The sequence below is a fragment of the Temnothorax americanus genome, unplaced genomic scaffold, assembly GCF_048541705.1.
Source record: "Temnothorax americanus isolate GAGA-0224 unplaced genomic scaffold, ASM4854170v1 Scaffold91, whole genome shotgun sequence".
In the NCBI taxonomy this organism is placed as follows: Eukaryota; Metazoa; Arthropoda; class Insecta; order Hymenoptera; family Formicidae; genus Temnothorax; species Temnothorax americanus.
In genome coordinates, this window is record NW_027509814.1 from 239,960 (window position 1) to 262,032 (window position 22,073).

Consider the following 22,073-nt stretch of genomic DNA (forward strand, 5'->3'; position numbering starts at 1 on the left):
ACGCGAACTAGACGCTCTCTGTGCACGGCACCCCTAAACTCCATGGTATTTCTAACCTAACCACCCTCGCGCACCACCCCGTTCGTGCTCGCGTGACGTGTGTGTTCCGTGGCGCGCTCCGTTATACCGTTTCCCTTCTCATTCCCCGGCGCAGTACGCGCGTTATCCTTGTTCCGGAAGGTTCGTTGCAACCAGGTGCAAAGGGAGAACAGTGAGAGCTGAGAGGGTGGTGAGAGAAAGAGAAAGAAAGCGAGACAGAGAGGGGAGAGAAGCCAGCTGGCTCCAGGCTGCTCGGCGGGAGTCCTTCGAGGGTGGAAAACGGCTCGGACTTCGTTGTAAGTATTTTTGTCGCTATATACTATTAACTTCGCGAGTAATAATGCTTCTCGAAGAAGAACGGAGCTGTTCAGAAGCTCGTGGAACAACATTGTCTCGAATGACATGGTCTCGCGAGCATCCTTGCGAGAGATGGGACTCGATCAACCCCTTCGATTTCCATGTTACGTGCTGCTATATATGATGTAACGTGATGTTAAAATCTAACGGCGTAGTATGTCGTGCTTTTCTATCGCATCTTTACACGAGAAAATTTATTTTAACCTTTGCGTAAGAATCACTTACTTCTATAAATAAGTAGATATATATACAAATTTAATCAGCAAATATATATTATAAATAAATAGGAATGAATTCAATTAAAAATAATATAAATCTCCTTTTCTTATCGATGCAGAACCTGATCTTGATGATTTTGTTGTGTTGATTCGATAAGTTGATTGCCTATAATTGACATTTTTCTTGTTCAAATATCTTACAACTATATCTAAAGTCGGTCGAGAGCCGTCAGCTGTCTCTTGATAATACAAATTCCACACATTCCTCGTTCACGCTTTTATAGCTGTCGGTGCGAGCTTAAATCTTTTTCTGGCTATAGAGCGATAAGTGTGTTCCGGTTATTGCGAGAGGTAATTCTCGCCTATTGTTCTCGCGCACCGCTGATAAGCACAGAACGCTTTTTCTTTTTCTACGTGATGAGAATTCGCGCCCAACAACCTGCCAGCATTACGATCTGACCTATAAAGGTCTGGCTTTTTACTTCTTTCTGTCGCGTTTTCGAAACGATCGTATAAAAAGTTGCGACCACCACCACCAATATTAAAAAGCATGACGGATATATAACAGTACTATATAGCCAACTGCTGAAGGCCAATGTTCCTGGTTATACGTAAGATATTTACTGATCTATAAAGTCTTGTTTATATGTGTCCTAACTTTCGCTATACGAAAGAATAAAAATAAAATTGGCATCCTATATTTTTAAACGCTTATTTTTATATTATTTAATCGCCATAACTCTTCCTGAAATGTATCGAGAATTTTCTAAAATTCTAAAATTTTTCGGGAAGAGATCCAGAACTCTGTTAATTATATCAAAATTCCGGAAATAAAATGCTAATTGCATAGAAGTGAAATGTCGTTCTACACGAAGGGAGATTGTCACGACTAATCATTCGCAATCTAGTTACCAATTAGTCCTTGACAAGACACTTGTCACGTGTAATTACTGTACGTATAGGTATGCGGGAGGATTGTATGAACGAGAAGTCGAGCGGCGTCGAGGAGGACGTAGAATTTCATATATTTTCGTTGCGGCAGGTCGATACGCCAAAGTTCCTGCAGTGGTCCTCGCGAGTAAGTACTTACCAGCACAGACGAACTCGATACGGGCGGAAATAAATCTCGGGCGCGGGGTCTCGATCCGAAGATCGATTTCGTGTAATATTTAAGGATCGTGCGCGTGAAGGCAGGCAAGAGCGGAAAAAAGACCCCATTGCAGTGCGCAGTTTTCTCCTTTCCTTACGTTTCTCACTTAAAGCTCTGGGATTTCGCGTATCTATCGTTCGTGGACCGAACAATGAAATCGATACGAAACTCATGTCACGTTTCTCTTTCCTCGATGAGCTTTTAATCCTCCGGGCTCGCCTGATAGCACGCGCTATCCTAATATTTAAAGTGGCCTAACTTAGGAAAAAGAATAATGTGAGCGTTTCATAAATCAAGATTTATACTGTCCAGAAAAATAAGCTTCGAAAAAAGGGAGGCTCTCAGTTTAAAAGAACAGTTTACTTTGTACAAGTTGTTATTCTCCTCTTTCTAATAAAATTTTTGCGCGATTCTATACTAATTTTAACGCAATAGTTTTTCAACGAACTTTAAATAAACGATTATTCGTCGCGTTCTCAATTCCGCGATTTACATCCTTCGTGTCTCCTAGCATCAAGCCATTCGAGCCGCCCTCCATTCATATCTCTAAAATTCTTGTTCGTAAAGAGGAGGCTCGCAGCAGCAGGTCGCGAAACCGCAGAGAGAGAAAGAGAGAGCCGAGGTAAATAGATCATTTGCGAAACGACGAGGCGCGAAACCGAGAATAAGCGGCGACAGAAAAGAAACAACAGAGGGAAAGAGGAACGAGAACAAAAGCCGACGAAAAGCGAACCCTCCATTCCCTCCCGGTCTCGCCGGTACTTTTCGTTTTTCTTGTTTTCTTCCGAAGAGTAGAATGCGTGTCTCGCGCAGATACGAAGGTACACACCTGTGCATTATTATTTTCCCTCCGCGTGTTCCGCCGCTGCAGATGGCAGCCTTCACGAATTTTTTTTTTTCTTCACTGTCGTTCCTTCGTTTCTCGCCGACTCGCGTCTACGTTGCTTCTTCCTTTGTCTCCTTGGAAACCTTGCGGTAGTTACGCGACGTTCGGTCCCGCTGCTCGGCAAACGCGAAGGATACCAGTAGCGAAAGAGGGTGCGCAGGGGTTGGGGGGGCGGGTGCGAGAGGATACGGTCCAGGAACGTGACTTGGATGCAATATTTAAAAGCGGCGCAACGTCAATACTCTCTCTCATCTCCGCTTGCTCTTTCTCGCCGTCTACGCGCCTCCGCCGAGCCTCCCTTCGAGGTCGAGAGAAGAGAGAACCGTCGGTTACTCTAATACGGCACTGAATCGGCCCCGTGGTCTGGTCTGACCTTAACCCGGCATCATCCCCTTGTTCGACGGGGAGGGTTTCCCCCGTGCGTCGCGCGCCGTTTCCTGAATTTCGTTTCGGCGCTTCGACGTATGGGGAATTTCGGTGAGGACGAGTTCCGAGGCCGGCATGAACGAAGGGGATTTCCGGGTGTACTTAAGACCACCGTGGATCGTGAATGCGCTCTTTGACTGCCGTTGGTCAAAAGGCTACTTAAACCTAGTCTACTCTACACGGTTGCGTCGCGTGTCGTCAAATGTCTCTTTGAAAGCTCTCTTGCAACTTTACCCTTCGGCTAAATACGTCATTAGCGGATGTAAATGTGGCCGTACAAATAATTCTTGAGATATTCTGTATATGTGCATTATATTAATAAGAAGAGAGTTGACGTTTATTTTTATTGAATTTTTCCTCTTTAAGAAATACGCGGAGCGAACATTTACGCTACGAATTATGCAAAAATTGAGGACATAATACTGCAGCCATCGATGGTATTATAAACGCACGAATATTTTATCATTTCCCGACGTGCCTCTATAATTTATTGCTAATGTCTTCCTGCACTGCCGGAAAGTCATCCTCGCACCCTTCTGTAAGCAGCGAGCAGCGAAAACGAATGAGAAACCAGCAGAGAGAGAGAGAGAGAGAGAGAGAGAGAGAGAGAGAGAGAGAGAGAGAGAGATGTACGAGCGGTGATATAACGGCGAGAAAATGCAGGAAGTTATGACAATTATGAGGAGAGGCGGGGAAGGAAGAGGCGTCTGGTTGTGCGACGGCTCGTGAAATGAAATCGGAGCGGAGGACGATCGTTTATAAGTTCGACAGATGGAATTCCCCCATCGCCGTTTTTACTCCCGCTATCACTCCCGCGGCATTCTTTTTGCAGCAACAAACCCCTCTCTACAATCTAATTAGGATATCTGACAGGAAGATAGAAATGAATATCCGATAAAAATCCCTTTTGACATGTTCGGTCGTCGACGACACATTCGTCTGGCGCTCCACCATTCGATTTAAATCAAATATAACAATATAAATTATTTATACTAATTCAATTTTCTCTCGAAAATAACTGATTTAATATTTAATTTATGTATTCATTGAAAATAGATATTCTATTTATTTCAAAACGCGCGCGCACGTACGAATGTCTTTTTAAAGAATATATACTTTTTGCACCTATTTTTAATTTGAGAAATAAAGGTGGATGGATATTAACTTGGAAGAATCCCAAGGCAATTCTACCCGCTCGCCAGATCTCTCTTTGCACTTCGAACCTTCGGGAGCCTTTGATGCTGCAAGGAAGAACACGTCTCGGCGTGTCCTTCCTTCCTTCTCCAGTAAATTCGCGGGGCAATCCAAAGTGGCGTATGCAGGTCACGAAGAAGATCCACGTTCGTGCACCCAAGGTTGATATACGACCTAATTAAGAGAAAACTATAAAGTTTCTCACGTCATCGCCACTGACTCTCGCGCGCAATACTCTCTTTATTAATTGCATTCTAGTCTCATTCCTCATATAACACTTTTCAATTTAATAGATTTTTTAAATATTTATAATTGTAAGGCGCTTTTAGAGATAAATTCTTATTATTGGACAAGTAAATTTGTCTTTGCCAGAACAGATGTCGGAGTAATTAATTTGTCGTGAGCTTTATTATCGCAATAAATCGTCCCGACGTGAATTAGGAAATCCTTTTATAGCTGATTAGCGTCGATTAAAGTAAATATTTAACTCGCTTTGTGTTAATCGCTAAGTAGGGCTGTAGAAAGGGGGTGCCGTAACGCAACCCCCCCATTGAGTCGCGACGGGAGCTGGATTTATGGTGGCCGTTGCGAGATTCGCCTTTTCGGAATTTCGTAAAATTTACAAGCTTTATTCCTTTAACAAAGACGACGGGCCGAACTAAAAAAAATGCGAAGACAGGAGGTGTTGAAACGCTAATATTTCCTTCTTCCCCAACAACCCGCGACTGTCGGTTGACTTCGAGGGTAATACCTTATCTAACATTTCCGGGAAAGAAACTCTTTATCTTTGACGAGAATCGCGTGTATGTTCTGCGAGTGTCGCTTTCGTTTCGCCTAAAAGATTTGAAATATATGATTTAAATTTTTGATTGATATATGAAATATACGACTCGAATTTCATTAATGTAAAGTGTACATACATTAGAGATTTTTGGGCATTTATCTGATTTACATTTTGAGAAAAGTAACACACACACACACACACACACACACACACACAATGTGTAAAATATATAAATAAATAAAAGAACAATATATGTAATAATTTTTATGGAATTTTATGGTATTTTTATGGATTTGTTAGCGTTAGTACTATCTGCACACAGGTCTCTCTCGAACCACTGTCGCCTAAGTGTCTCGGGCTTATAGCGGCGTCTTAAAGTGATCTCGAAAGTGATGTTTACCAAAGCTCGAAACATCTTGCACCACGATTTGCATGAGTAGACAGAGTACAGGCGGCGACATAAAAAAAGATATACCAGACAGCTGTTCCGCTATTCAAGCGGTAACACGCGCCATGGTCCGTCGGAATTTCCGTCCTCCTTCGTGTCCTCCTTTTCTACTCGGTTTCGCACCCATGCCCTTGCCCTTGACTTTCTCACCCCCTCTGCCACCTTATCCTCGAGCTTAATTTGCAAAGGAAACGGTCGATGAAGGGCGTGCCTGCTGCGCGTGGAAATTCGTCCGGAGAATGACGAGAGAAAGGGGCAGAAACCAGTCGCGCGCAGCATGCGAGACGATTTCAAACGTTACGCGTTGCGATCTTTTAATCAAATCTTTATACCGCACGTTTCGACGCAGATAACATCCGACGAGTTTCATATTCTTAATATACAGGCGGCGTAAATTGTTTTCTTCGATCCTCCAGCCTTTCGCATTCCGCATTTCCGCCCTTCTATCTCATACTCCTCGCAACCCCGCGGTTCTTCGAATATTGGCGCGATGTCTGTCCATTTTTCCCTCTCCTCCATGTCTCGACCCAACCTTGAACCTTGCAAGGTCTTGTCACGAGGGACGGAAATGCCAGAAATCCTCCTTCCTCATCGAATGATGGTATGCTTATATGTTTCATATAATAACGGATATATATTATGCGAATACCATCAGTCATCGTTTATTGCAATTTGTCGAACACATTGATATGTTAAAACAATTTTTTTATAAAATAGACCTTCAGAATTTTCCTGAAATTTTTTCCAGAATATTTTTCGCTTTTATACGGAGCACCGCGCCTTAAAAGTTGTCTGATTGCGAACCTTCCCCGGCGCTATAAATGCACAGTAATTTAATCTCGTTCAGAAACGCCAAGAAGTTTCGTATCATGTTTCCTAGATTTCCTTTCCCCGGATGAAAAGACCATTTTTCTCGCTCTCTGAAGATATTTAATATGCAAAGTTTTTACATCAATTCTGTTCTCAATTCAATTAAGGCCTTGCGATTACTCATTAAAATGCAAAATCTGTTAGTGAAATATGCATTATGCTAATTTTCTCTGATATATATATATAAGTTGCATTTCTCGTAAATGTTGATATTTCGTGATATAACTCTTGAAGCAGATATAACTACTCTATAGAACTCTATAGAATACACTTCTCGCCCACACCCTTATCTCAGAAACATCTATCACTTCCGAGGCAGATAAATACCCATCTGTTCTTATTTGTACAAGTGTAACGTTGTTTCGCGCAATTGCACGGGGAATCGTCGAGGAACGATCGACAATCTCGAACAATAAGCGTAAATGTATATATTCCGGGCAGATATTAACGATTATTGAGCGTAGGGCCACTTGCTTTGAACGCGAGGGTCCTTCGATAACGAGGCCATAAGGATGCCAAAGGACTGGTTGGAGCCATAGGTTCGCGATTAATTCCGCCTGCAACATGCGCGCACTTGGTTAGTTACTCCATCTTTGGAGGACCTAATTTACGGAACGAACTACAGGTCGTGGCGAAACTTGGTGCTCGCAAGAGGCGACGCTCGCTGGTATCGACTTCAGCAAATTGATGACCCTACGGCAGTATCTATGTAAACTGAAATGGGGGTAAATTATACAAATAACTGTGGGAGTGATAAAAAAATTAATGCTAAAGAAAAGAGACAGAGAGGATTTGAAATCATATACTAGACCTCAGCAAGTGATGTGTTACGTATATCAAAATTAGATGTAATTAAATGTGTTGTAATAATACAAAACAAATTGTTGCTGAATAACGAAAACATGTCTTAATAATTATTAGTTCAAATATTTGCGGGAGAGAAATTGAAATTGTCAATCCTAAAATTCCCCAATTATCTCGAAACTAAACTCCTCGTTTGGATGTCAGCTTTGGGTGATCCCTCGCAGCCAAACTTTCCCGGAGCTCGGTGATGTTTCGCAAAAGTCCGCACGCGATGTTGTGTCGCACAAGCGTAGTAACAAAGCGAGTCTCCCGAGAACTTTCGACGTGGAAATTCAATTTCCATCGCCAGGTTCGCGCGACGTCTCGCGACCTTTCCCTTCCCCCCCCCCACGCTCTCTATCTTTCTGTTTCTTTCTCGTGTGTTCGTCGCCAGCTATTCGCCACTTTTTCGTGGATCTTATCTCGCCCGGGAGACGTAAAACGCCGAGACAGGCGATTTCTACCTCTTTTTCTCCTCGCGCGCGAAGGGTAACAAGAAGTACGCGAAGGGCGAGCCGGAAAGAGCGTATCTTCCTCTCTGTATGAATACTTCGCACCCGGAGATCACGCCGATTCTTAGAGAAAACGGTCGTTGCGGCGAATTCTCATGCGAAATGATAAGGTACGAAGAGATGACTTCTATACTACAATAATTTTTCTCATCGCGTTTAGTACATTGCTCACGAATTGAATATATGAAAAAAAAATTATATTTTACGGATAAAATGTCATTTACCATAAACTTTTACTATAACAAAAATATACTAGCTTTACAATTAGTGTCAAGTATTTATTGATGGCATAAATGTTTCATTTAAAAATGTTTTTACTGCAGTGGATCGTTATAGATACTATGTAATTCGTTTAATGAATAAATACTGTTTTGTATTCTTGTCTGGACCGAAACGAGACACATAAATCACCCCTTTGGAGCAGAAGGTCGAACCGAATCTTTCATTTACCGCAATCAATTCTCGTGCGACAACGCCGGTACAAGCACCATATTTCTACGCCCATTTTTGTCCCCCATTTCGCACAGCTTTCACCCTTACCTCGCCTTATTGCGGCTTGCTCGGGCGGTTTGTATTTGCACTTTGCACCGTCCAAGGACGATACTTAAAGACCGTGCTCTTCTATCGCGACGCTGGTATCTTTGCGAGGTACTAGCTAGCAGAAAGGCTCGCAATCGTAAGTGCGAACGTAGATACATGAGTTACACATAGGTAAAAGAAGATATCGACTCTTGGATATATATGTGTGTGTGTGTGTGTGTGTGTATGTACAAGCGCATATAGGGTGTTCTAACTTGCGCTCGATTTTCTACGCGAAATCTTTAACTTTTTCGAAGCCGATTCTTTCCTAACGAGAGTTTCATCAATCGAAATCTTTTCTCAATTTTAATTACATTTTTAATAATTAATGCTCAAATACAAGTTTAATTAAAACAGCGTCTTTTACCTACTTGTACCCTAAAAATAACTTATTTCTCAGAGGAAAAACTATCAATTCTTCAATATCTGGAAAAAAATGTGATACAAATTGCTCGAAAAATCCGAAAATGACAACGCACCCTGTATATTTATACGGATATATGCCATATGTGTACTACATGCACATGCTGTAAGACCGGTTACAGAAGGATAACACCATTTATGTTCCCTGGAGACCGTGAAGATACGGGGGAGAGACGCATCTCTCCATTTCTTAGTCTACCTTCTTTCCTACTCGTTCACCAAAGCCGAACGTGCGTGTACATTTCTCTTCTTCCTCTGCCTTCGCGGGGATCGCGATCGTTTCATTTATTAGTCAGATACGAGAAGCTGGGGGAGAAAATAAGTGGAATTCGCCGGAACCCGAAATAAATCTGCGTCCTTTTGGAAAGGAAAACGTCTCGTCGATACGAGCAAATGGTGCGATTCGATTAACCGACTTTAGAAATATATCGTTAACGCGAGATATTTAATTCAGACATGGTTTCGATAATTGATTTCGAGAGAAAAAAAAGATATATTACTTTGCTATTATATATCATTTGAATAGCGTATTAATCACTATTTAAATAACATCTATTAATTTATTGCGGTCTCTCTCTCAATAACTTCTCGATTAAATTCATTTGTCAAGAACGTAGAAATGTTTCCATAAAAGAACGCCTATTGATACTTTCAATATAATTTCGAGCGATATCCGATAACGTTTTACGAGGGAACACTTCTCGCGAATCGTGGTACAATTAAATCTCGCAATTAAGTTACCAGCTTTTCGTTACCTAAATAACGCGTTTTACACCGCTCGCCGCGCCGTTTCTCTTTCCGTCATAGTGCCGAAGCAATCCGATCTCGCGTGCAGTTTCTAATATCGACGCGCACTCGAACACATTTTTACTGGACGTTTGGAAGACAGGTGGACGACGCTTTATCGGCCAGGAAACACCAGCAAGTCATGTATTGTGACCGGCCGAGATTAGAGCTATTGTTTTCGCGCTCGCTCGACCTGAATAGCGCTCCTCCCGGTCGACGACGCCGGGGGAACGAGAACGTGGGGGACAAGAACACGCGTGAATAGGAGAACTCGTTTCGACGTCGCCCCGGTTCGTTTGCCGCACGTAAAGGACGTTAGACGACTTTATTAATTTCCGGAAATTGAGGGCCGCGTATCTGCCGCCGAACGTCGGATCGACACTGTCGATGTCGCACGATCGAATCGCTTTCTCTCCGCCTCTCGATATGGTGATAACTTCTGTCGCTTGCCCGAAACTGTATACAATAACGTCGCGATCAGAGAAGCTGAATAAACAATAATGCGACCGTACAAATATTCCGTCGTTCCGATAGAAACATCGCGTTTTATTTTTTTAAACGATTACTGAATTTTTTGTGCCGCGATACCCTGAATGTAACATTTCGAAACTATGTCAACGATCGACAGAGCTCTCTTTTATCTTATATAATTCATCGTATCGACATCGTATTGTGTAACTTTTTCCTCCTCGATGACTCGCTATGTTAAATTTATTCGGTACAAATAGCGAAAAAGTCGAAGGAGAAGAAGAAGAGAGGTAAACTCGCAGCGACGAGATATTCAATCGGTGTTGCAGGTCGCGGATGTTTGCTCATCGCTACGAGAACGAATGTGTTTTTCGAAAAGAGTCCAAAGTTTTCGAGGACGAAATGGAATAATAAAAGCCGAAAAGGGGGGGGGACACGAAACGAAATTCTCCTTTACTATACGGACCTGTTTGCGCTCCAGATTCAGCGACGAACAAAGTTCGTTAACCGGCGTTCTATGCCGCGAGGCTTTGTGTACCTCGGGGAGAACGATTTCTAATTTTCTGTTACAATAGCGTGAGCTCCACTGGCGCGGAGAGAAAAGGTCTGCGAGGGGTGTGCGCTTTCATCCCTCGCGGGATTTTCAAGAGAAAGGACCCTCCCTCGATTAAAAAGTAATGTTTCATTAACTCAAATTTTATGAAGAAATTGTTTGTCGAATGCGAGCAGCTTATTCTCATATGTATCAGCCGAGTTCTCTCTCCCTGTTCGGCTCTACACATTCGTACGTTGTTTTAAACTCTACCTATTGTCCTGCGCCTCAAACGAACGGATTTAATTTCCGTTAATTAAACGTTGCTAGCGAAAACAAAGTTTCGTATAAATGCAATGCGATTATTTTAACGACGCTCGAATAAAACTATCATGTAACAGCTTGGAGATGCAAAGCTGCACGTTGGTGCGTATCTCATTGTGTTATAATAATCCTTTTACAGTAACATTTGGTGCCAACCAACAATGCGAAAATTCATGCCGTGAAGTGGTGAGTCACTTTTACGGTATATGATAATAAATTGACGCCTGCATTATAATTATAATTTTCATTAATAATAATATATATTATAAAGATGTAATATATATTTTAATTAGTATCATAATTATATGAATATCGCGATGTAAAATTATCATTATGCGAAAGATCCAATGAAAAAGGATAGCATCAACGAATGTAACGAAAAGAGAGACTCGCATCCGTGTTTGCTTGCTTTCCCCAGCGGAAATCCGCGTCAGAGCACCGAATGGCACTATCTGTTTCACCTCGTCCCGAAAGATTTTTGATACCTTTGTAATGTGTGTGGTCGCGAAACCCTTTTTATCTCTACTTTTTACTGGCACCCGTATATTAATCCCACCTGCCGAGTTTTTCGCGTAAATGACGCTACACACGAGAATGTAAGTTTATATCTGAAAATTGATATTTACGTGCACCGCAGCGCCAATTCTCGATATTCCGAGGATAGCTCACATGTAGTTCGAGGGGCATCGAACTCTTGTCGCTGTTTTTTTTTTTTTGCTTCGTTTCCGGTTTCACTCACGGGAATTTGTCGGCCAGCAGAGACGCCTCGTAAATTGCGTGGTATATACGTTGATAACATTTTATAGGAATAATAGTGATTTATCTAACCGTATAATTCTCAAAATACTCGTTGAGCGCGAGCGCACCGGATGAAGCGGTTTAAACCGTGCGCGATTGTGTCGCGATTTTATGAGATATTTGATAGCGCGATACAAATATGTTTAGAGATGCGCGGATATTATCGACCGTTTGAATAGTGATTCAAGGCACACGTTATACTCGCGCGTCGCTATTTCAGTGACATTTTCATCGCATCGGAATGTATCGCATTTAATCACGCATAAAATGACCAAGTGATTCGAGCTGCGTTAATGATTGTCGTTTGTGACACGAGAATTAATTCACTGGATTATTCGAAAAGACATGAAAATGACTTTGACGTTCAATTTGTCATCCACTATCGTGAAACGTAATCGCATCCACGAGACGAGACTAAACATTCTGCTGTATTTAAAAAAAAATGTTAAGATACTTTAATCTCTCTTTTTCTGAAAATAAAAAATAAAGAATTTATTAAGATGACAAAAAGAACACAGATTCGCGCTAGATCCGAAGTTACAGACTGATACATTTTCTCTTCCAATATGCTTATTCCAATTGTGCGACATAATTCCTTTTCCACACTTTATCCTCTTAATCGCCCTCGAAATTGCGTCACGCTTTCTACGAGAAAAGGAAAAAAATAAAATCCGGGACTTTCAGCGCCCCGGCCTCATTGTCGGTGACACCTTTCTTAGTCACTTTCGTTATCTAAAGCGTGCGTCGAGAACCGGTGACGAGGATTATAGCGAAGAACGCGCGCGTACGTACATGCGCGTTACGCATATATAATATACATTTGTGAAGGACAGGGAAATGTATACGTAATTCTACGCGGAAAAAAAAGCGAGACGAAGAAGAAACGACGCATAAAAATCCTATAGAAGAGAAAGCGGGAAGGGGGAGATGCATTAAGAAGAGAAAGAGAGAGAGGAAGGAATGCTCGCGCAAGAGCGGTGTTACCTCCTAATTGCATGCCAGACGGCGACTGCATTTTCCACCCCCTCTGCCCTCCTTGCCTTTCTCTCTTTCTCTCTCCATCTTTTCCTCCTCTTTACCCGTCGCCATTCCATCCCTCTCCATTTTCCACCGGTATTTCCGAGCTATAACCCATCCGCTCGCAACCTACGGCACGCCAGTCCGGAAACGTGGCGTAAGAAACGTTATTGTGCCACTCCGCGGAGTTTCCCGGTACAAGGCTGTCCTCCTTCTCATCCTCCCGTTCTCATTTCGGCCTCTCTCCGCCGACAACTTACACGTCCGGAAGAGACATCGGACAGAGGGTATATTACGCGCCGGGTTTGTAATACCTTTCCCGTATCGTTTCAGATACAGAACTCGCTTAAAACGTTATCACAAGCGTATCTCTGGTTGGCTCATTTTCAGCCACAAACACATAATATTCATGGACAATAGAACTGGACGATGGATACCGACGTGAAAATTGAACTTTCGACCAGTGGGCAAAAAAGACGCGAAGAATTTAGCTAAAAAGAGATGATTCTTATTCGTTTTTCCTAATAATAGACTTTCGCAATTAATAGATAACAATTCAATTATTCAAATCTTCTGTCAGAGATATCATTTTCGACTTTAATACATCATTAACACGATTTTGACTTTAATGTAGAATAAGATTTTGTGTGTGTGGAAAAGGGAGAACGCAAGTTTTATTTTAATACCTCTCGAGACGCGATCGCGATACGAATCAATTATTTTTTTTTTATCAATAAATAAAGACTCGCCTAAGAAAATCCAAGTTGCACAGGGCAGCGAAGTATCGCTTGCGCAGCCTTTTCGACACGCGAGACGCGAGAACCAACAGCAGCTTCGTCGTTTCGATCCCTGGCGAAGACGCGACGGTGTCGGGAGGACTCCGGCCGAGTCCTGTACCTGTTGATCCCCCGTCGGAGAGAGAGACCCTCTCCTCCGCCCCACGTAGGGCCCGGCGCGCGAGACGGAGGAGGGTAAATAACTGCCGGCGGAACGGCCCGGAATTATGCTGCTGGCCGCTCTCAAAGAGCGATAAAATAAATCATGCTTCGCGAGGACACGCGCGTTGCGGCCGTATCCCTATATATCCCACCTCTCTCATCCACTCGCGCGATATCCGGCGCGGCGCTCCGCGGTGGATAAAGCGTGGCGAAGGCGGCGTCCCTCGGGAAATCAGAGAAAGATGCGCTGTGCAACTCTCGCGAAGATGTCCTCCCTCCCTGCCACTCCCTCCCCTCCACCTCCCCCCTTCATCTTTCGCCCTCTCGCCGCCGCGGCGCGCGCATTCGCGCATCCCCCTTCGATTTTCCCTTGGTCCCTTGTCTTTTCGACGGTCGGACACGAGGTGGATCGGTTCGACAGGGAGCAGCCGAGGAGGCGAGAGGCTGGAGGAAGAAGAATAAAGAGTCTCTGCTGAGGAAGCGAATGCATCGCGCATCGCTCCGTACTTAATGCATTGGCGCCGGGGCGCCACGTTAAAATTGAGTTTAATTCGCTAGAGAGTTGGCTGTTAAGAACTTGGTTATTGAACGCGCGATTGCGATCAGAATACTATGTACCGACTACGGCGAAAAAACGAGACGACGTCTTATATCTCATCTTCCCGAGCCGGAGTCCGTTCTTCTCTCCAGCTAAATAATTATTCTTTACGCCCGTTTCGCGAGTATCAATAATTCGAATCTGATGGTGGAGATTACGGAGAATAATTTTAAACTATAATAAATAATTGCGATATAATGCAATCGCTCGAAACGGAACGTCCGCTCGAGTATTTCGCTTGTTTTATCGTTTGTTAATATTTTTGCAGCGTATATTAATTTCGGCAATAAAATTGTACCCGACGGATTCATGAATTACGGATGGAATCAAGAAGAGGACATCCGAATCCTTTTTATAAGCAAAGCTCCTGTTTACATAAAAGCCAAGCCGGCTCGAAGCCCCGGTTCCGCTCTCAAAAGGGTACGCGACTCAAAAGATTTTTCCCGGCGAATCTTTCAAACGGATCCGCTATTTCCGTAATTAGAGGCGGAGATAAATCAAGAAAATATTCTCAAAGAAAATCGTTCCGATATACATTTCTCGACACCCTTCGTGTCCGCATAATTCGGGAACAAGCGTGACGCAATTGCGAATCGAATCACTCGGCGAAATGTAAAAAAAATGTATATATATGTTAATTCACACTCACCGGTCGATGTATCGCCGCTGCATTTTCCGCATCGCATTCTTGGCTGCATTCGTTGACGGCTGCAAGCTGCATTGTCCCCGCGGATGCAAAACCACCGCAAGCGCGCGAAGGTCCGGACCTTCGTATAACTTTTCACTCGCCGTCCGCGCGAAACTTGCCGACGGCGAAAGATTTTCGAAACGACGCGAAAAAGCGACGAACGCCAATCGACGAATAATCGCGATTTCGGTGACCGAAACGGCACCCCCGACCCGACACACTCGTCCGCTCGCGAAAATTCATTAACAAATTGTCAACAGAGATGCGCGCGACGATGAACGGCGATCGTCCCGAAATTTCGATATATAATACGCGGAGCGACGGGCACTGGACTTTCACTGGAGTCGCGCGACCGACGCCATTAGTGTCGAACGACCACGATTGAACGCTAATCGCCGCAACGCGTTTCGAAATACGCGAAATACGCACCTTTTACGGAAGAATCGTGTATTCACCCATCGTCCACCCTGGCAACGGCGGCAACGGCGGCAACGGCGGCAACGGCGCTGCAATGGAACGCGATGCACTCGCGATGTAATCCCGGTCGATCCTTTTTTCCCGACGCCGCCGAAATACGCACATACCGAACACCGACGACGACCGTTGTTAATCGCGGCGACTAGAGGGAGAGGCGTCTGGGTGCTGGGTGCACTTGTAACGGAATTCGCCCGCCAATCGGGGCGTTCGTCGCCAAGGTTCGCAGCGAAGCGCTAATTCGCCGAATCGATGCGTGAATCGATGAGGCATTGATCATTATATTCTTTGCGAGATATTTCTTTCGGACGATTTATTCACGATCGTCCGATATCTCCCCTTGAATCATGTTAAAAATTGCGTTGTAATTCAGCTCGATATTTTCTCGCGATAATTTTGAGGCGATGCGTCCGTTTTATTTTGATCGTCATTAATTTTCCGTTCGACGAGTCAGTTTCTGTGGGCCGGTATCGCGGTCTCCGATTAAGCGTGATTCTCCGATTAAACTCACTCTGCGTCTCTTTCTAACCATCCCCCTAGAAAGAGACGAAGAGTGAGTTTAATCGGAGACCGTGATACCGGCCCTGTCAAACTTCAAATTCGTTACGACGTACTTAATCGGAGCGACACGGTTCGATGATATTTTACTCGGCACATTTCCCGTTTCTCAGACGTATTCGCGGCAGCTAAACGTCTCAAGAGTGCTGGAGAGCGCGAGAAAATGTTTGGAGATGTTCTCACACGCACGTCGCCGGAGACGCGAGTCGCTTACAAGCTTGACAAGTGCTTGCCAAGTTTCTCTTCGACCGAAACGGGGGTTCGAATTGTTTCGGAAGCGCGATTAAACTCAATTTCTATACTCGTGTGAGAAACTGAAAACGCGTCTTGGATCTTGGCTCAGTTAGATTCCGCGAGGCACATTAAGGCAGATTAAAGTGAGTCGATACATTCGAGGTTGCAGTCGCGATTTATCGAGAGCACATTTGAGCAATTCTAACGTTGAAACAAAGGCGGAGAGAGATAAGAATCTCCGACTATTCAAAAATAATTTGTCGCGCAATATCGCGCGTCTCGATCCGTCTGCTCGTGTGCGACGATCCAATGAGAAAAATTCATTTTCGAAAAAAAAATTCTCTCATTGGACCATCGGCTGCGTTTCGACATCCGACATCCGTCATACGATCGATGATTGTATAGAATCGGCCTTAACGCGCAACGGAGAACAGAGGCGTCTGGTTTCATGCGCAACGGGGTTCACACGCCGCAATCTCGTCAAAGCATTCGTCGCGATCGAGTTTACGGCAAAGCGTCTCCGAATCCGCGAGAAGTTCTCTTTCATTTAAACAACTCGGATCGCGAGAGCGAGAGCTTTGCGGCGAGAGTGATTTTATTTTCCGCGTGCCGAAAATGAAACGCGAAGATGTCGAATATGCGATAGACACGCGTCGGAGATACGGTAAAGCTAAATCGTGCAGCGTTAATTGGCGCGCGCGATTCTACGTTTTCCATATACATTTGTCGAAATACGAGGGAAATCCTTTTAGCATTTCAAAACTAATGGTGCGTAGCCTAACCTGCGAGTAAAAACTCTCGAGAGTGATTTTTAAAGACCGTATAACCGTTGATTTGAGTCGTATAATCTTTAAGAAATTGACCAATCACGGTCGATCGTTCTTCTCACCATTCGAGGCTTAAATCAACGGTTACGGCCTCTATATAAATCAGCCTTTAGGTACTCCAGGAGTATGTCCATGTGTGCGAGATTCACTCTCGAGAGTTTTCACTCGCAGGTGGACACGCACCATAACGTGAGTATTTCGTGGCCGAAGCGCGCGCAAGAATGCCGCGACGGGGCAATTCGGCGGTTCGGCGAAGCGGGGCAACGCGACGATTCTCACGATTCCCGGAATCGTATAGCGAAAGCGAAGTTGTAAACAATTCCGAGAAGCGATACCACAAACCACAGGGGTGAGGCCGCGGCGCCGCGGCTCCTCGGCAACACGAGCGGTGGGGGGATGGAGCGGGGATAGGCTGGCTGGGTACGTCACGCGCGCCGTGCCGGCAGCCTACCCCCGCTCCATCCACCATCTCCGTCACTCGTGTATCGTGCTTCGCGTCGTCGAGTCGAGAAGCAAAAGCAACGGCCGCGCGCCGCGGCCTGCTCGTTCTCTCTCATCCGCTCCCGCTTCGCCGAACTTATACGTAATTTTTCCAATCGAGTGCGATGTCGCGCGTATCCGAAGATATCAAAGTGCCGCTAACGTTTATTCGTCGCGTACTCGTGCGCGACTGAAAATGCGTTTGGACTTTCGAATTCGGGACCGACGCCATTTCGCGACGACATTCGCGAGATCCGCGCGCGACGCGAAGTTGTCCCGCGTGAAACTTGAGATTCTTCGATCGAGTGCGTGTTGCGTTAACTCGCGTTGTTCGCTCGTCCGAAATGTGCCGTGCGTACGCCGGGAGTGCCGTATAGAGAGTGTCGGGTGGTTATCGTACTCTGGATCTTTGAGCTCGACTCGCGCGAACGAGTGCCAGAGAATATCGAGCGAGCGGGCGAACTGGCGACGATAAGATGGCACCGATGGATCTGCAGGTAACTAGATTCTCTCGTTGCATTTGCGCAAGTAATCTGCACCCGTCTGTTTCGCTCGCGATCGATTCGACGGCATCGCCAAATTTATTCGTCATGAAAAAAAATAATCGAATTAATCTAAATATAATAAATAAAAATAGCCGTTGAATAAGATGGATTTTTTGCTCGTCGCTTGACGTAGCAGTTATTCCGTTATCTCGTTTTGCCTCCGCGCTATCGAGCAAGTCGTAAAATCGTGAATTTCGAAATGCGCAGATGGTTGCAATTTATGACGTGGACAGTTTCCCAGATACTCGATCCCCGAACGGGACCTAACGACGTTAAGCGACCGCGCGTGTGTACGTATAACATTTGCGTCGCGAATTTACATCGCCGCGTAATATGCGTCTCGTCAAAGTTTCTCCTCTCGACGAGGGGCACTCGTCTCGTCTGGACTCGTCCTTCTCAGACGCCGCGCCGCGAGAGACACGGTGCGCCGAGCGTGACGAAACCCGCGCGAGAAACTCGGAATTTCGACCGACCCCCGGCGACGGGAGGTTTGAGCGACCAAAGCGAACATTTGCAACTGCTCTCCACGCGAAAACACCCTCGACCACCGCCCGTGCGGTATGTGCGCCCTCCACGTGGCGAGTCCTCCTCCCGAGGATGAGTCTCGAGGACTCTCATCCGTCTGGCGTTTCTACCGGGTGCGCAGTGCGCACGAACGTCGCGAATGTGCAATGTGTCGTCCCGGTCGTCGTGTGCGCGCGACGCCGAACCGCCGAACACGAGAAACCACTCAGGCCAGCCCGTTTGGGGGGTGCGTTTGCAGAGACGACCCCACTCGTACCTCTCTTCCTTTCTCTCGGTCTGTCTCTCCCCGTTTTCCGGATGTGCTCGGATTCGCGTGTGCGGCGTGACGACGAAGGATTGAAATAAAAGAGGACTTCTCGTCCTCGGACTCGCGCCGTCGAGCATCTTAGTTTATCTCGTTTTGTGCCTTTGACTTCGGGGTAACCGACGTCAGGGGAGATCTTCGTGGACCCTTTCCCGACGGAGAACGGTGTTTCGCGGAATATTGGTATGTTTGGACACGGAAGTTCGTTTGCGGGATGTTGTCGTTCGTTTTTACGCCACTTGCAATTTTTTTCACGACTGAATCTCGACGATTATATATACCGTGAAAATATTGTAGTATAAATTACGAAAAATATATTTCTTTTTACATTTTGTAGTAAAGCCGGTGCATGGCGATATTGTAATATTTATTGTTACGAAAATTTGAATAATTAATTATGTATGTTTTTATTTTAATTAATTACGAGGCACATTGTAAAAAATATTTTAAACCGTGGATATATGAAAGCTTACATTGTACGTAACAACTTGTACGTTGTAATTAATTAATTTTCTGTTGCATTTAAAAAATTGCTACATTAATATTGTATATAATTTTTACTCCAAACATAAAAGCAACTGCATTTATATTGTAAAATTTTTTTCTCCAGCAGGATTTAATTCTTAGATTGTAAATTAAAATATTTAAGTAATTACAATAATCTTTGTGTAAAGTGTATAAAACATATAAGCACATCGTTGAATAAAAATATCGTAACTTTGACATCCAGGGTGACAAAGATTTTCTTGTGAATCTTTACTGCAATATTTTCTTCAAAAGATTTTGAATATACGGCATCTAATATATTAAAAAAGTTCTAATTATTAATTTAGAAATTGAGTTATATTTAATTTCAATTATGATGGAATTAAATTCGATTTTATCTCAACTGTTACATTCGGTGCATTTGGGAGAAAATTTCATTTCGCACATTTAGATAATCTTCCATTTATTTTGATAGCGGGCGACAGAAAGTGGCGCGTTGCTTCGAAATAGGGTCTTCAAGAATAGCGTTGATCTCATAATATTTTTTACTAATATACCGAGATAACATACCGAGGTATCCAATAAAGAAGCTACAATTAGCGAGTGATTTATCTCGTCGAGGAGATGAGCGTCGCGATAGTCCGGCTAATTGCCGAGATTTGAGACTCCGCGTAACACTCGAAGTTTCTCTCTGCTAACGTTGTTTCCGCGCGAGTTAATAAAGGTGTTCTTTTCGTTTTATGTTCGAGGTATCTTTTCGTCTAATGCAGTGGCCTCTCCCGCCCGGCGAACTTTATGAAAACTCCGGTAAGTGTAGCGTGGATTCGCAATTTGCCCTCGTTATAGAATGATATACATACCAACAGTTTCGCGCAGACTATAATGGCGAAGTGCTTCCTTCGTTTTCGCGCGCCCCGGGAAACTATCGGGAAACTGTTTTGTTTCCTCGGAAAATGGAGCCTGGTCGCGTCGCGATGCGTCATGCGCGTTATGCAGGAGACAAGGACGAAAGTGGTTTATACAATCCGTGCCCGAACTCCGTTATAGGCGGCTCTCTTACGAGAAACGCATTTTTCTCGACTCTGAGTCGATTTTATGCGACCTGCCTTTTACGCGAGAAAAGAATTCTCTTTTCCGTATATCTCAAGTCCGTGTTTCAAGGCGAACAATTTAACGTTCGGTAATATAGTAATACCCCGGTGACGGTAAATCAGTGAACGCGTTACCGTAATAATAGCTAACGTGATTCATAATCGCTCGAGTATCACTAACAGGGGGTTTAAGAGGCGCGGCCCCGGGATAGCTTCTTAGATTAGATTCCTAGGCATGTCGCCAAATTCGCATTCTTGCGCGGTCGTTAAACGAAGCTCGGGCTATATAGGACGCTTCTGATAAAGCCTCGCCACCCGCCCCTCCTGCCTCCGTCTGCCAAAGGCAGCCTGGTAATTAAGTCGGGCCCACAGCCGACGTCGCTTCCATTGTACCGGGCAAATGGGCTGTTTAGCCCGGATACATGACTCCATCCCCCTTCCGATATTGTGCGTGTACCGGAGCAATCGATCACCGACCCACATCGCTCGGTCCTTCGATCTCTCTTTCTGATCTTTCTCTTCCTCTTCCTCTTGCCCCTTTGCCGTCCCGTGAACCAACTGCTACCTGTTTCTTCGAAACCTCAGTATTATCAAAGTTTTGATAGACGTACGAAACGTTCGCCGCGCCGCGATCCATATAACTTTGATGGATCTTGCGAAAGCATTTGGAGTCCATTTGAGTTGTGATTGTTCTTCAAATTCTTAGCAAAAATTTGGGGGGGGGGCAGTATGGTCTAGTGGACGTCGAAATAATATTTTGAAATAATTTGTAAACGGTACTTTTTCTCACGAATATTTTCCTCGCCTATCTAGGCCTTCGTAACTTTTTAATAATTGCTGCAAAAAATTACTTTTAAAAGCAAAAAATAGCAAATAATTAACAAATTATATTTTATATTTATTTTATTGTGTTCTGAGATAATTTGGCTTAATATAACTACTCGGAGATCATTGACGATCGTGCGAAAATAAAAATCTCGTTTGATCACCGTAACTCGAATGCGATTTCCAATGGATCTTTAACAAAGAGGAGTCAATTCTCTCCCGACGGATGGGAAGTAATTCCGCATTAATAAAAGCAAAGGAATTTCCGTTCGAGTACGAGCGAGTACCTATAGTTGCCGCGAGCGAGAATGCATCACTCGCTCTCAGGCAGTCCCGGAGTGTCTCCGGTGTCAAAGACTCTTCTCGCAGAAAACTCCGGGAAGGCGGACGTCTCCCGACGTCCATTCCCCTGGAGAGAATTTTCGCGAATTCGTTTCGGCTGTATTTTCCATCCTCGAGTCGGATACGTAGGGCGCGCGTAACGTCGCCGAGATGTTTCTTCGTGGAACAATATTTTCGTTTCGTTTCCGCGCGGCCGTTCGCCTCGTAATACGTTGGGGAGAGAAGGGAAGATGTATGTCGACGCTATCGTACACGGCAGATCGAATTTCGGGCGTTCGCTCGTATTTGTAGATCGACGACCTTTATCTGTTCAACGCGATTAGACAACAACGGTCGAAGCCGTGGATTCTGAACGAGTTCCGTATCGAATTTCATTCGAAAAATCGTGCGCTTTTTAGCATCAGAATGTTCTTTGAATTATTTGCTTTCGAGATATCCAGGTCCCGAATTTTTTGCTCGCAAAATAAGTTTATATTTTACCTATTTTATTCTGATAATTTGGCT

General features: G+C 44.4%; 1 protein-coding gene across 1 annotated transcript in view; it reads left to right on the plus strand.

Moving 5' to 3' along the window:
* The window catches only part of LOC143908304 (protein Fe65 homolog), a 171,798-nt gene continuing 149,725 nt past the window's right edge, over positions 1 to 22,073 (plus strand). The window contains exon 1 of the mRNA XM_077425922.1: positions 1 to 335. The gene's annotated coding sequence lies outside the window, so the exon portion shown is untranslated. The remainder of the gene's footprint in view (positions 336 to 22,073) is intronic.